This window comes from Gracilinanus agilis, chromosome 3, assembly GCF_016433145.1.
Source record: "Gracilinanus agilis isolate LMUSP501 chromosome 3, AgileGrace, whole genome shotgun sequence".
In the NCBI taxonomy this organism is placed as follows: Eukaryota; Metazoa; Chordata; class Mammalia; order Didelphimorphia; family Didelphidae; genus Gracilinanus; species Gracilinanus agilis.
Window position 1 is genome coordinate 581,365,969 of NC_058132.1, and position 12,059 is coordinate 581,378,027.

General features: G+C 33.1%; 1 non-coding gene across 1 annotated transcript; it reads right to left on the minus strand.

Moving 5' to 3' along the window:
• Positions 1 to 9,315: 9,315 nt before the first annotated feature.
• LOC123243354 lies at positions 9,316 to 9,423 on the minus strand. Its single transcript, XR_006505900.1, has one exon. It is a non-coding gene; the product is annotated as a U6 spliceosomal RNA (small nuclear RNA).
• Positions 9,424 to 12,059: the final 2,636 nt, after the last annotated feature.

Below are 12,059 nucleotides of genomic sequence, written 5' to 3' on the forward strand. Positions count from 1 at the left end.
ACTCATTATATCCTTTCCTCAAATGATCTTAGAATGTTTTATTAATTATTACATACAACACTTATAATTGCAACATTGTTCCTCCTGGAATAACAACTATGTAGGTCTGTGCTCATTTCAGCAATTCTCTTCTTCACATTTTCAGTCCGGTGACCCTTGAATGTGTGGAGTCCTCTCTGGTGTAGTAATGTACAGGGACACCTACCCCAGACCACATTCAACCAATCTAACTGTAACAAATAAAATTAATATATAGGGACAAAATTAAAAATATCATGGTTTCAAAGGGTTTATTGAAAGCCATTTAGAAAAATGAAGCCACGTGTCTATCAAGATTTAGTTCAAATGCTGCACCATACCTTCCCACCTGGCTGCTTCAGCAGGAAAGAGGAAGTACCAATCAAGTCCTGAGTCTTTATACCTCTGTCTACATTATCACACTTTCTGTCCACTTCATTATGCAAGAGGAATCATGGGAAATGTAGTTTTGAAAGAGTCCTAAATGTCCACAGGAAGTTTAGAACAGGGACTTCAAAATTAGTTCAAGGACTCCCAAATTTCCAATATCACATAACCCAAGTTCTTCATTCATTTGTCCCTTTTTTTCTGCACACGTTAGCTCACTCCTGATGGCAACTTTTCCTAGTTCATAGTTTAAGCCTTAAAATCACATAAGGAATCAATTTTTGCCCATCAGTTGTGTCCGCAAACATTGTGACCATTCTAGTTTTCTCATTTCCAGTAGTTTTTTTTTTTTTAACCCTTACCTTTGTGTATTGGCTCCAAGGCAGAAGAGTGGTAAGGGTAGGCAATGGGGGTCAAGTGACTTGCCCAGGGTCACACAGCTGGGTATTTCCAGTAGTTTTAATCAACACTGATTTGATGCCTTTAGTATTAAGGGTGACATTTTATCAAAACAAACAGGAGTTTGGTGGGCATTTTCCCTCTGCCCCAGGAGATAGCCATACTTTTTATGCATGCTGAGATGCACAATACACAACTTATGGTTTCAAAGCTGGAAGTACTTTGAATATATTGTGATTTGACTTTTAAAGGTCCATATTGAAGAAAAAAATGTCACATTATATTTGGACTAATAGAATGAAACGAAACCATGAAAAATTAAAAAATCTATTTACTCAGTGATGTTTACCTGTAAAACATTAGCAAATTCCAAACAATGTGTAATGAAAAACTCTTAAAATGTATAGTCCTAGCAGAAGAGAAGGAAGAGAAGAGGAGCAGGAAATGTTATTTATTTATATAGTGCTTTTAGATTTCAAAAACTCTTTACATTACATTATTTCATTTAACATTCATGATACATATTTTAGGAAAATATTAATGTCTCTTTTACACACATAAATAAATTGAAGTTGAGAGAGGGGCAGTGATTTACTAAAGGTCTCCAGCTCACCCATAAAGAACAGAATTTGAAACCAACCTAAGTGTGCCATGTAAAAATCTAGTGTTCTCCCCCCACTCAATACTCTTTCCATCAATTCAAAATAAAATGATGAAATGATGATGGAATAGGCGAAGGTTACAAAGTGCTTTCCTCACAATGATCTGTGAGGTGCTCATTTGAGTATTATTCTCCTTGTATAGATGATCCTTAGCTCAGATTGCTCTCTGACTGTGACCTATATGAGACTAAGGCTGAAAACCTTGTTGTGCAGTTTCAGATTCAATGTGTTTTATTTTTCTCTCCATTATATGTTTTCTGTCTCAAAAGGTATAGTTGGGCAAGTACACAGATGGTTACATAGTGCTTTGGAATTTGGAAGTATAACTTCTGGTTGATGGAGTAGAAGGTGAATAAGGAAAAGCTCACTGAAAGAAGTGGGATTTGAATTAATTCTTGAAAGATGGGTAGAATTGCAACAGAAGGAGATAGGACCAAGTTGAAGCAATCAAACACATTTCAACCGTGAGAGACATGAACAAAGACAGAAAGGTCAGAAAGTATGGAACTATTTTTGGTGAGGAGAAATATCAAATAATTCAGTTTGAACATAGACCATGTCAAAGGGAGAAGGGGAAGATAAAGTTGGTAAGGAAAGTCAGAATCAGATTGTATGTGTATATTTTGGTGGGATTATTAAATGTCAGGCTAAAGAGTTTGGGCTTTATTACAAAATGAGATGATATTGATTGAAAGTCTTTGAGTAGAATAGTATTAAATGTAGAATTTCACAACAGAAAAATTAATTTTAAAAACAGTGTTTAGGATAGATTACAAGAGAAGAGAATGAATTAAGGCAATTAAGACCAGGTTAGAATCTCCTCCTGTACTATTCCAAATAAGGGGTGGCAGAGATAAAATTCAATGACGTTTCCCTTCCTTTTCATTAGTAATTAGCTTTTTCTATTAAACCTCCATGTCAGTATAAGTAGGGAATCATTTTAAGTCTGTTTTTTTTTTTTTATCTTCCTTTACCCTATCTCATATATAAGGCCACTCTAAGAATAAAGAGTTCTCCTTACTTTATACTGCCAAGGTTCATGTCAGATTACCAGATTGCAAAATCTCTGCATCTCCTCCACTAAAACTTAACAAATTGCTCATGAGGTCAGTGAATGGCTGGTTGTAAAACAAGTATGCCTATATGTTTCTGTATAATGTAAATACCTTTGGGAAATGGCTCATATTTAGAAACTTTCTTGCTCCATAGAGACACATTTTCCTATGTTTCAACTACTCCTTTCTAAGCTTGTAACTTCATGGATTGGATTTTTTATTGACCTGTATTATAAACATGAATAAAGTGTGATTATTTTTCTGTGACAGAGGAAACTAGAGCTCATAGTTCATCGTCTATAGTTCACAGATTTAGAACTGAAAGGTCATGCAGCCTAACCATTTCATGTAACAGAAGAAAAAACTAAGCCTCAGAAAGAGACTTTCCCAAAGTTGCAAGGCCAATAAGTGGAAGAGCTTAGACTTGAAATTAGGAACTCTGTTCTAAATACTGTCCTCTTAACATAGCACTACCTGTTAGAAATAGAAATGGTAAGGATGAAGTAAATATGAAAAATAATCAATGCCTTATAACATGAGAAAATCAGACACGAGGCTAAGAGTGAGGGAAAATTGAAAATAATTTTAAATAAAGTTAGAAATTTGATTACTGGAAGAGTGATGGCATAGAGAACAAGTAGAAAGTCAAGAATAACATATTTGGGTGATAAAATGATAAATTCATTTTTAGACATAATTTCTAAATTTTTTCCGGGGGAATATGAACCATAAGCAAGGAATCATCCTTGAATCTACCACAAAAGTGCACTTGGTCCTATGCCAAAAAAATCAGATCATAGGCATTTTGGACAGAAATATTTTATTGGAAACTATTCCCTTAATGAAACATAATGCACCAGTATGGAGTAAACATTCTCCTGAACTGTTTCCTCAGGGACAACCAGTTCTGTTGTTCAAACACTACCACCCACTTCCATATGCACCAGTTTATTCTCTGCCAAAATATTTTTTAGTCATTTGTATAGTGTTACTTTTTTTAAGTTTTGGAGTACGATGGGCATTTTTGTCCATCTTATAGATAAGGACTTAGGTAGCTGACAAATGTATATGCTGTATTTTGTGGAATAGTGAGAAATGAAATGTAAATGGGGAATTATTGAATATACTCCCATTCCTTAGAAACCATGGGAACCCTTGCTAAGTTACTAGGTTTCATAGCAGAACTACATTGAGACTTCCAGATAATTAATACAAATAACACTTTTGTGAAATATGCCATTTTCTTTCTTCCTTTTGAGAGAAATAACTTATTCCCTAGAAAAAAGTCTGTCATCTTGGAACATCTCTTTCACTGTGGTGTTAGCACATCTTCTTGGCAGTTGATTAAAGCTTCAAGTCGAAGCCATGAAGATTAGTCTAAATATCTTATTTTGCCTTAACTCCAGATTTCTATTCAAACCGAAGAGATCATTACATTCATTCATCATCATTTGCCTGGGAGGCTGCAGCATGCCAAAAATAGTAAATACTTGTGGAATATATTGTAATTGAGAACATCAGTAAATTACATTTTAAGTGTTCGTCAAGGTGAGAATGAGATACTTCGATGCCTATTATTTTGTCCTTGTTAGGAGCTTTGCCAAAGCAGAGAAATATGGAGTTGTGAAGTCTGAGATGTATCTCACCTACTTTTCTCTTGGAATATCATCAGTCCACATAAGCAATTTCTTTCAACACAGACTTACCCTTAGTATGTCAAACTGGGTTTGCCCAAGGGATTGACATGAGTTCTGCTTCAAATCAAGACAGTGCATTTTAATGCTTGTTCCAAAGCCAGAACTAACTTTACTTGATAGTGGAAGTCCACTTTTTTGATATTATTATAAAATGTGGGCTTCTACAATTCATGGACTTCATATGTTTCTTTATGGGGGAAAAGATAATTAAAGGGCAAGGTGAGAGAGTGAAGAGACAGGAAGAACTAGTTCCTGAAGTCTCATAAGCTGTTTTTAAAGAATAAAGGAAACAGGGAATTTGGGGACAAATTTAAATGGAAAGCTAGGATGAAAAGAGGGATTTTTACATACATCTATAGTGATAATTGCCATCTAAACCCAGGCAACAGAACTATAAATTCATGTTTACCAGGTAATGACCTTGGTTTGAATATGGCTGGCCATCGAAAATCCATTGCAATGAAATATCATTATGATAATTATGTATAACTATAATAATATAGACAAATTTAATTGCACACATTATAATAAATGCCTGCTTGGGTGACTCTAGGTTGCATACCTGAATGAAAAAGAGAGTGCCTTTATTGGCTTATTGAAGAACTAGGGATATCTGAAGGTTTACAAAAACTTTATAGGCGCTTTCCATGTGATTAGAAATGTGAGTTTTTTCTCATTCAGTATTTTAACTATTATGTTATAGTTCTTCCTGTAAGACTGTTCCCACAATTTAAATCAAGTTCCTTTCTCCAGGTAACAGAAATCTCTTCAACCTTTTGCATTATTACAATCTTTCTGTTTCTTTTAAAGGCATACTTAGAACAATCACTAAGGACAATCAATACCAGTCCTTATTAAAAAAAATTAGAGCCTCTTCTTCATCTTTTAAATTATTAGGGGAAATATGGAGTAAAATCTTGCTCTGGATATCCTGGCCCATTTTTTGGCTGTTATTACTTTCTCTTTCATAATCTTTGAGGTTGATTGCCCCCTAAACACAAAATATGATCATGACATTCTTGCAAACATTTAAGGGAAAAGAATATCTCATTTTATTTTTCTTTTGATATCTAAATTGGATAGAGAATTTCTAGTAGCTCCAGTGCTGATTCTTAATCTAAAGTTCATGATCTTTTTTTTAATTAATAGAAAAAAATTTTACAGGTATCTCAACCTCTCCCTACCCTACCCATACCATACAAGGCGTCATTTGGCAAACAATGTTGATCTAGAGATTATGTTTTTTCATGTTTCCACTTCTTTGTTCATTCTCTGAAGGTGAACATTGATAAATTACTCTTTAAATATTAAATATGTAGGCATAAATAATAGCTCATTTCCTTCTTCATTATTTCATGTAGTTCTTTCCAAATTTTTTTTTAATCTGCTCATTGTTTCTTGTGTCACAGTAGTATTACATCACATATACCCACAATTTATTTACCTATTCCTCAATTGATTCCCAGTTTTTCACCACAGCAAAGAGAATAGCTATACATATTCTGGAACATATAGTTGTTGTTGTTGTTGTTGCTGCTGCTGCTGCTGCTGCTGTTTATTGTTGTTGTTGCTGCTGCTGTTGCTGTTTGTTGTTGTTTGTTGTTTGTTGTTTATTGTTTGTTGTTTGTTTGTTGTTGTTGTTGTTGTTTCTTTTCCCTTAATCTTCTTGGGAAATAGATCCAGCAAAAATATTGCTGGATCTAGGGGCATACACAGTTTTATAGCACTCTAGGTGTAACCTCAGATAGTTTTACAAAATGGATCAGTCCATTCTTTCAACAACAGTTTATTAGTGTCCCTACTTATCTATACCCCTTCCAAAATTTGTTATTTTGCCCTTTTGTCTTTTTAGCCAATTTGATATGTATGAGATGATGCATCAGAATTGTTTTGGTTTGCATTTCCTTAATCAGTAATGATTTAGAGCATTTTTTCATGTACTATGGCTTTTATTTCTTCACCTGAAAAATTTCTGTTCAAATCATTTGCCCATTTATTAGTTGGTTAATGGTCCTTATTCACATACATTTGACAAAGTTCTCTATATATTTTAGATATGAGAATCTATGAAAAATCCCCCCCCCCCCCAGTTTTCTACTTACCTTCTAATCTTGGAAACATTTTTTTTATTTGTACGAGGATTTTTCAACTTTATGTAATCAAAAATATCCATTTTACATCATACAATGCTCTTGATCTCATTTACTCATAAATTCCTCTCCTATCTATAAATCTGATAGGCAGATTGTTCCCTGTTCTTTTATTTTGCTTATGATATCTCCTTTTATTTCTAGATTATGTATCCATTTTGGTTTTCTTTTAGTGAATGGCATTAGATTAATTGATCTATATCTATACAACAAACAGTAGTAAAAGATTATAGTAACATTGTAGTCGACAAAAATATAGATCTAGGCTATTGGGATAAGAACTCACTATTTGGTAAAAATTGTGCGACAACTAAAAAGTTTGGCAGAAACTAAATATAGAAAACTGGAAAAAAAGGATAGAAAATATAATATTACTTTTCATTTGTTGTATCTTTTCTAATTTTGATTAAATGGGTTTTATTTGTAGAAAAACTTTTTAAATTTAATGTAGTCAAAATTATTTATTTTATAACTTGTAATGTTCTCTCTATCTCCTGTTTGGTCATAAATTCTTTCCTTCTCCATATATCTGACAGGTTAATTATTTCATATTTCCCTAATTTACTTATATTACCTATGTGTAAACCATATGCCCATTTTGACCTTATACACCAAGGTATAGAGTGTGAGAAATTGGTCTATACTTAATTTTTTCCATCCTTTTTTTCCAGTTTTCCCAGAAGATTTTTTTTCACTTAGTAAGTTTTTAATCCCCAAAAGCTGGAATCTTTGGGTTTATCAAACATAGGTTGCTAATCCCCTAATCCAGTGGTCGGCAACCTTTTTGGTCTTGAGAGCCATAAATGCCACATTTTTTAAAATGTAATTTTGTGAGAGATGTACAGTGCTCACAGTGCGTACTCCTGTAACAGCGCCTGAAAAAAAAATGACTTTATGGCTCTTGCAGAAAGAGCCATATCTGGCCCTCAAAAGAGCCAGATATGGCTTGAGAGCCATACTTTGCTGACCCCTGCCCTAATCCATTCCATTGAACCATGATTGTATTTCTTAGTGAAACCCAATTTGTTTTGATGATTACTGCTTTATAAGTATACCTGGAAATTTAGTACTATTAGGCCACTATTCTTTACTTTTTTTCATTAATTCCCTTGATATTTTTGATTTTTTTATTCTTTCAGATGAATTTTATTATTTTTTCTAGTTCTATAAAATCCTGCTGGTTTGATTGGTATGGCATAGCATGGAATAATTAAATTAATTTAGGTAGGATCATCATTTTTTATTATATTAGTTCTGTCTACCCATGAGTAATTAATGTTTTTCCAATTGTTTTGATCTAACTTTATTTGTGTGAAATGTATTTTGTAATTATGTTCATATAATTACTAGGTTTGTCTTGGAAAATAGATTCCCAAGTACTTTATATTATTTAAGTTATTTTAAATGGAATTTTACTTTCTATACTTGCTGCTGGACTTTGCCCATAATATATAGAAATGCTGATGATTTCTGTTAGTTTGGTTATTGATATGGTCAATTATGCTGATAGTTTTCCTGATATTAAACTAGCCTTGAACTCCTGGTATCAATCCTACCTGTTCATAGTGAATTATCCTTGCAATGTATTGGTGTAATCTTTTTTATTAGTATTTTATTTAAATTTTTTTTGCATTCATATTCACAAAGGGAATTGATCTATAATTTTCTCTTTCTGATTTTGGTCTTCCTGGTTCAGATATCAGCACCATATTTGTGTCATAAAAATAATTTGGTAAAACTCCTTTTCCTATTTTGCCAAATAGAGTATATTGTATTGGGACTAATTGTTCTTTAAATGTTTCACAGAATTCACTTGGACTAGGGAATTCATTGATGACTTGTTCAATTTCTTTTTCTGAGATGGGATTATTTAAGTATTCTATTTCATCTTTTGTTAATATGAACAATTTACATTTTTGTAAATTTTTATTATAATCACATTAAAATTTTGTAAATATTCTTCCATTTCACATTGTCATATTTATTGTCATATAACTGGGCAAAATAGCTCCTAATGATTGCTTTAATTCTTCATTGGAGGTTAATTCACCCTTTTCATTTTTTATACTGGTAATCTAATTATTTTTTTAAAATCAAGTTAACCAATGCTTCATCTATTTTATTTTTTTTTCTAAAACCAACTCCTAGTTTTATTTATTAGTTTGTTTTCTTACTTTCAATTTTATTAATTTCATCTTTAATTTTTAAGATTTCCAATTTAGTCTTTAAATGATGACTTTAAATTTGTTCCTTTTCTAGTTTTTAATTGTATGCCCAAATCATTGATGTACATTTTTTTCTCTATTTTATTCATATAAGCATTCAGAAATATAAATTAACCCCTAAGTATGCTTGGCTGTATCCTATACATTTTCATGTGTTGTTTCCTCATTGTCCTCTTTAATGAAATAATTGATTGTTTCTATAATTTGATCTTTTGATTGATCTCTTTTTTTTAGAATTAGATTATTTAGTTTCTAATTAATTTTTAATTTGTCTTTCCATGTTCCCTCATTGATTATAATTTTTATTGCATTGTAATCTTAAACAGATGCATTGATTCTGCTTTCTGCATTTGATTATGAAGTTTTTATGCTCTAGTACATGGTCAGTTTTTGTTGATGTACCATGTCATGCTGAAAAGATGTTATTCCAATTTATTTTTCTCCAAAAATCTATTAAATATGACTTTTCTAGAATTTAATTCACTTCCTTTGCTTCCTTCTTGTTTATTTTTGGTTAAATTTATCTAATTCTGAGAGGGGAAAATTTAGGTCCTCCACTAGTATAGTTGTCCTGCCTGTTTCCTTCTTAAACTCATTTAGTTCTTCCTTTAAAAATTTGGAGGCTATGCTATTTGGTGCATATATGTTAAGTATTAATATTATTTCATTGTTTATAGTACCTTTTATCAAGATGTAATTTCCTTCCTCATATCTGTTAATTAAAAAATATGTAATATTTCATGTTTTTGTATGTCATCCTTTCACAGGGGCCATGCCAATCTTCTCTGTTTTTTTTTCCAATTTTAGTATATGTGCTGCTGAAGTGAGACCTTTCATATCATTTTAAGAAAAATTTGATTTATACCAATGATTTCCATTTTTAATAGGTATGAGTGCTTTTTATGCTTTCTCAAAGGCTTTTTTCAGCATCTATTCATACAATCATCTAGTTTTTATTTTATTATAAATATAATCCATTGTGTACATAGGTTTTTCACCACCTTATATTAAACCATTCCCGATTTCTTGGTATAAATCCTGTTTGGTTACAACAAGCACATGAATTTTTAAAAGAAATATATTAAAATGGATTTTAACACAAACAATTTTATTTGTAATCTTAGGTATCTAATATTGTGAATTTAGAAATAATATACTAAGAAGGGTTCCATAGGTTTCATCATCATAATACCAAAAAAAAAAAAAGTTAAGAATTCCTGAGTTTTTGAGTGCCTTTGGGCTCTAGGAGATAAAGCTAATTAAGCATATTATACAGTATGCAAAGTAATCTCAAAGGAAATGCATGTTGGGTGGGGCAGCTGAGTGACTCAGTGGATTGAGAGCCAGGCCTAGAGTTGGAAGGTCCTAGTTTTGAATCTAGCCTTAGCTACTTCTTAGCTGTGTAACCCTGGCAAGTCATTTAACCCCCATTGCCTAGCTCTTACCGCTCTTCTGCCTTAGAACCAATACATAATATTGATTCTAAGATGAAAAGTAAGGGTTAAAAAAAAAAAAGGAAAATTTTTTTGGTTTGGTGGATGACTTTATTCCATGCCTCTCTTCTCAAGATTGCTCTAAATATTCCCATGGAATGTGATACTTCATAGTGTGGCCCTCTATTCTTGGAAATTCAAAATTGCCATTAAGCTATTCTACTATTTTTGTTCCAAGGCCTTAGAAGAATTGAAGTCATAAAGTTGTATTCTTTAATATTAGATTGTTTATGAGGCTGTATATGACCTTATAGTTACTGAGATATTTTGTTAGACTGTATTATCATCTCAAGTTATTGTCCTGTATCTTTTCTTATTTTCTAAGCCAAATTTCCTTGAAAAATCTGACTCCATGCACTTTCTCCACTTCTCTTCTCACTCTTCAAACTTTTGCAATACGGCTTCTAACCTCATCAATCAATTGAAATGAAATTTCTCTTTCCAAAGTTACTAATAATCACTTAATTGCCAAATCTTATGATCTTTTGATCTTATGATCCTTTCTCAGTTCTAAATTCTTCTCCACCTACCTGCTACATCTTGGATTCTCTCTGGGATTTTGTGACAGCACTTTCCTCTTATTTTTTTCCTACCTCTCTGATGGACTTCATCAGCTGTTTTGCTGACATCATCCATATCATGCCTCATTGGGAGTACTGAGTATTCAGGAAAAATTAATACCTCTGGTGTAAGAGCTTGCTGAGCCCTTTTTTTAGGACTAGTTTCATCCTTTGGTGTCCACCTACCACTCATTTCTCACCTGTGGATCCAAGAATGTGCAGTGGCCACACTCTAGTAAAACCATCCTAGTAGATCAGTTAACCAGATTGAGTGTAAAGACAGGCTTCAAACCAACCAAGAGTGAGGAAGAAGTTTGCTCCAATCATGGGAAGACTTCCCCTAGTGGAATGGGTAGATGAATATAATTCGTTCTAATAGCCAGGAAGGCTGCTGAAGCAGGCACTGTGGAGCACTGAGAGCCTGATTGATTAGATTGATTAGAGCCAAGGTCATCCACTGTATCCTGGGCAATCACCAGTCATCCTTATTTTTATCATTTCAATGGACTGTGATGACTCTTGAATGAACAGAGAATGAAGATGACTACTTTGTGCAACTATGCTTCACATGAATCCAATTCACAAATCACTCAAGAAAGCACTCCATGATGTCATTGGTCGGTTTTGAAAATGAAGGATGAAAAACAACAGTTTATCACAAATATATAATATATATGAATATATTTGTATATTTTTAAATATTCCTATCACCAAATAGTCTTTCATGATGGAATTTTTTTCTGTGTTTATTTGTTAATTTTCTTAGACTACTTCCTAAACTTAGACTTTATTTTTGGGCTATGCTCTGCACATTTTTAGAGAAAATGTATGATTTGAACTTATGTTCTCCTGGGTCTTTGTGCTTCATTACTGAAGTAATAAGTAGTAGCTTATGTTGAGGACTTGCAAGATTTCAGTGCTTAGGAACTGGTTAGATTCAAGGAAAACTGATCAATGCTGTAACTTCCTGACATCTTTTTGAGTCAGCCTGACACAACTTTTGATTTGTTCTTTGTTGGAATCCCAGTAGACTGCTCTTGAACTTAGCCACTATCAGCCAACTGAAAAGATCAAGTCTAGAAAAAAAGAAGTGCAAGATTCTGAGATGCTTTATTCTGAGACTGCTACCCTTGTTTTCTTCTGCTGGCTTCAGACTGAGTCAGAGAATAGAAATGAGACTCTTTTTGTGCTCTTTGGATCAGAGAAATATAGATACCTTTTGCTTTTGAACTTGCAACTTGTGCAGTATGTAGCCTAGGGCAGCATTGGCAAAGATGTGGCACACGCGCAGAGCTGGCACTCTAGGAGCTGCTTGGTTTCCCCTCTTCCCAGTGCCCAAGGACATTTTTTGCATGCCATGCTCCTCTGTCCAGCTGCCCAAAGTAAGTACTCCTCAGCTCTCTCCAGTAATGG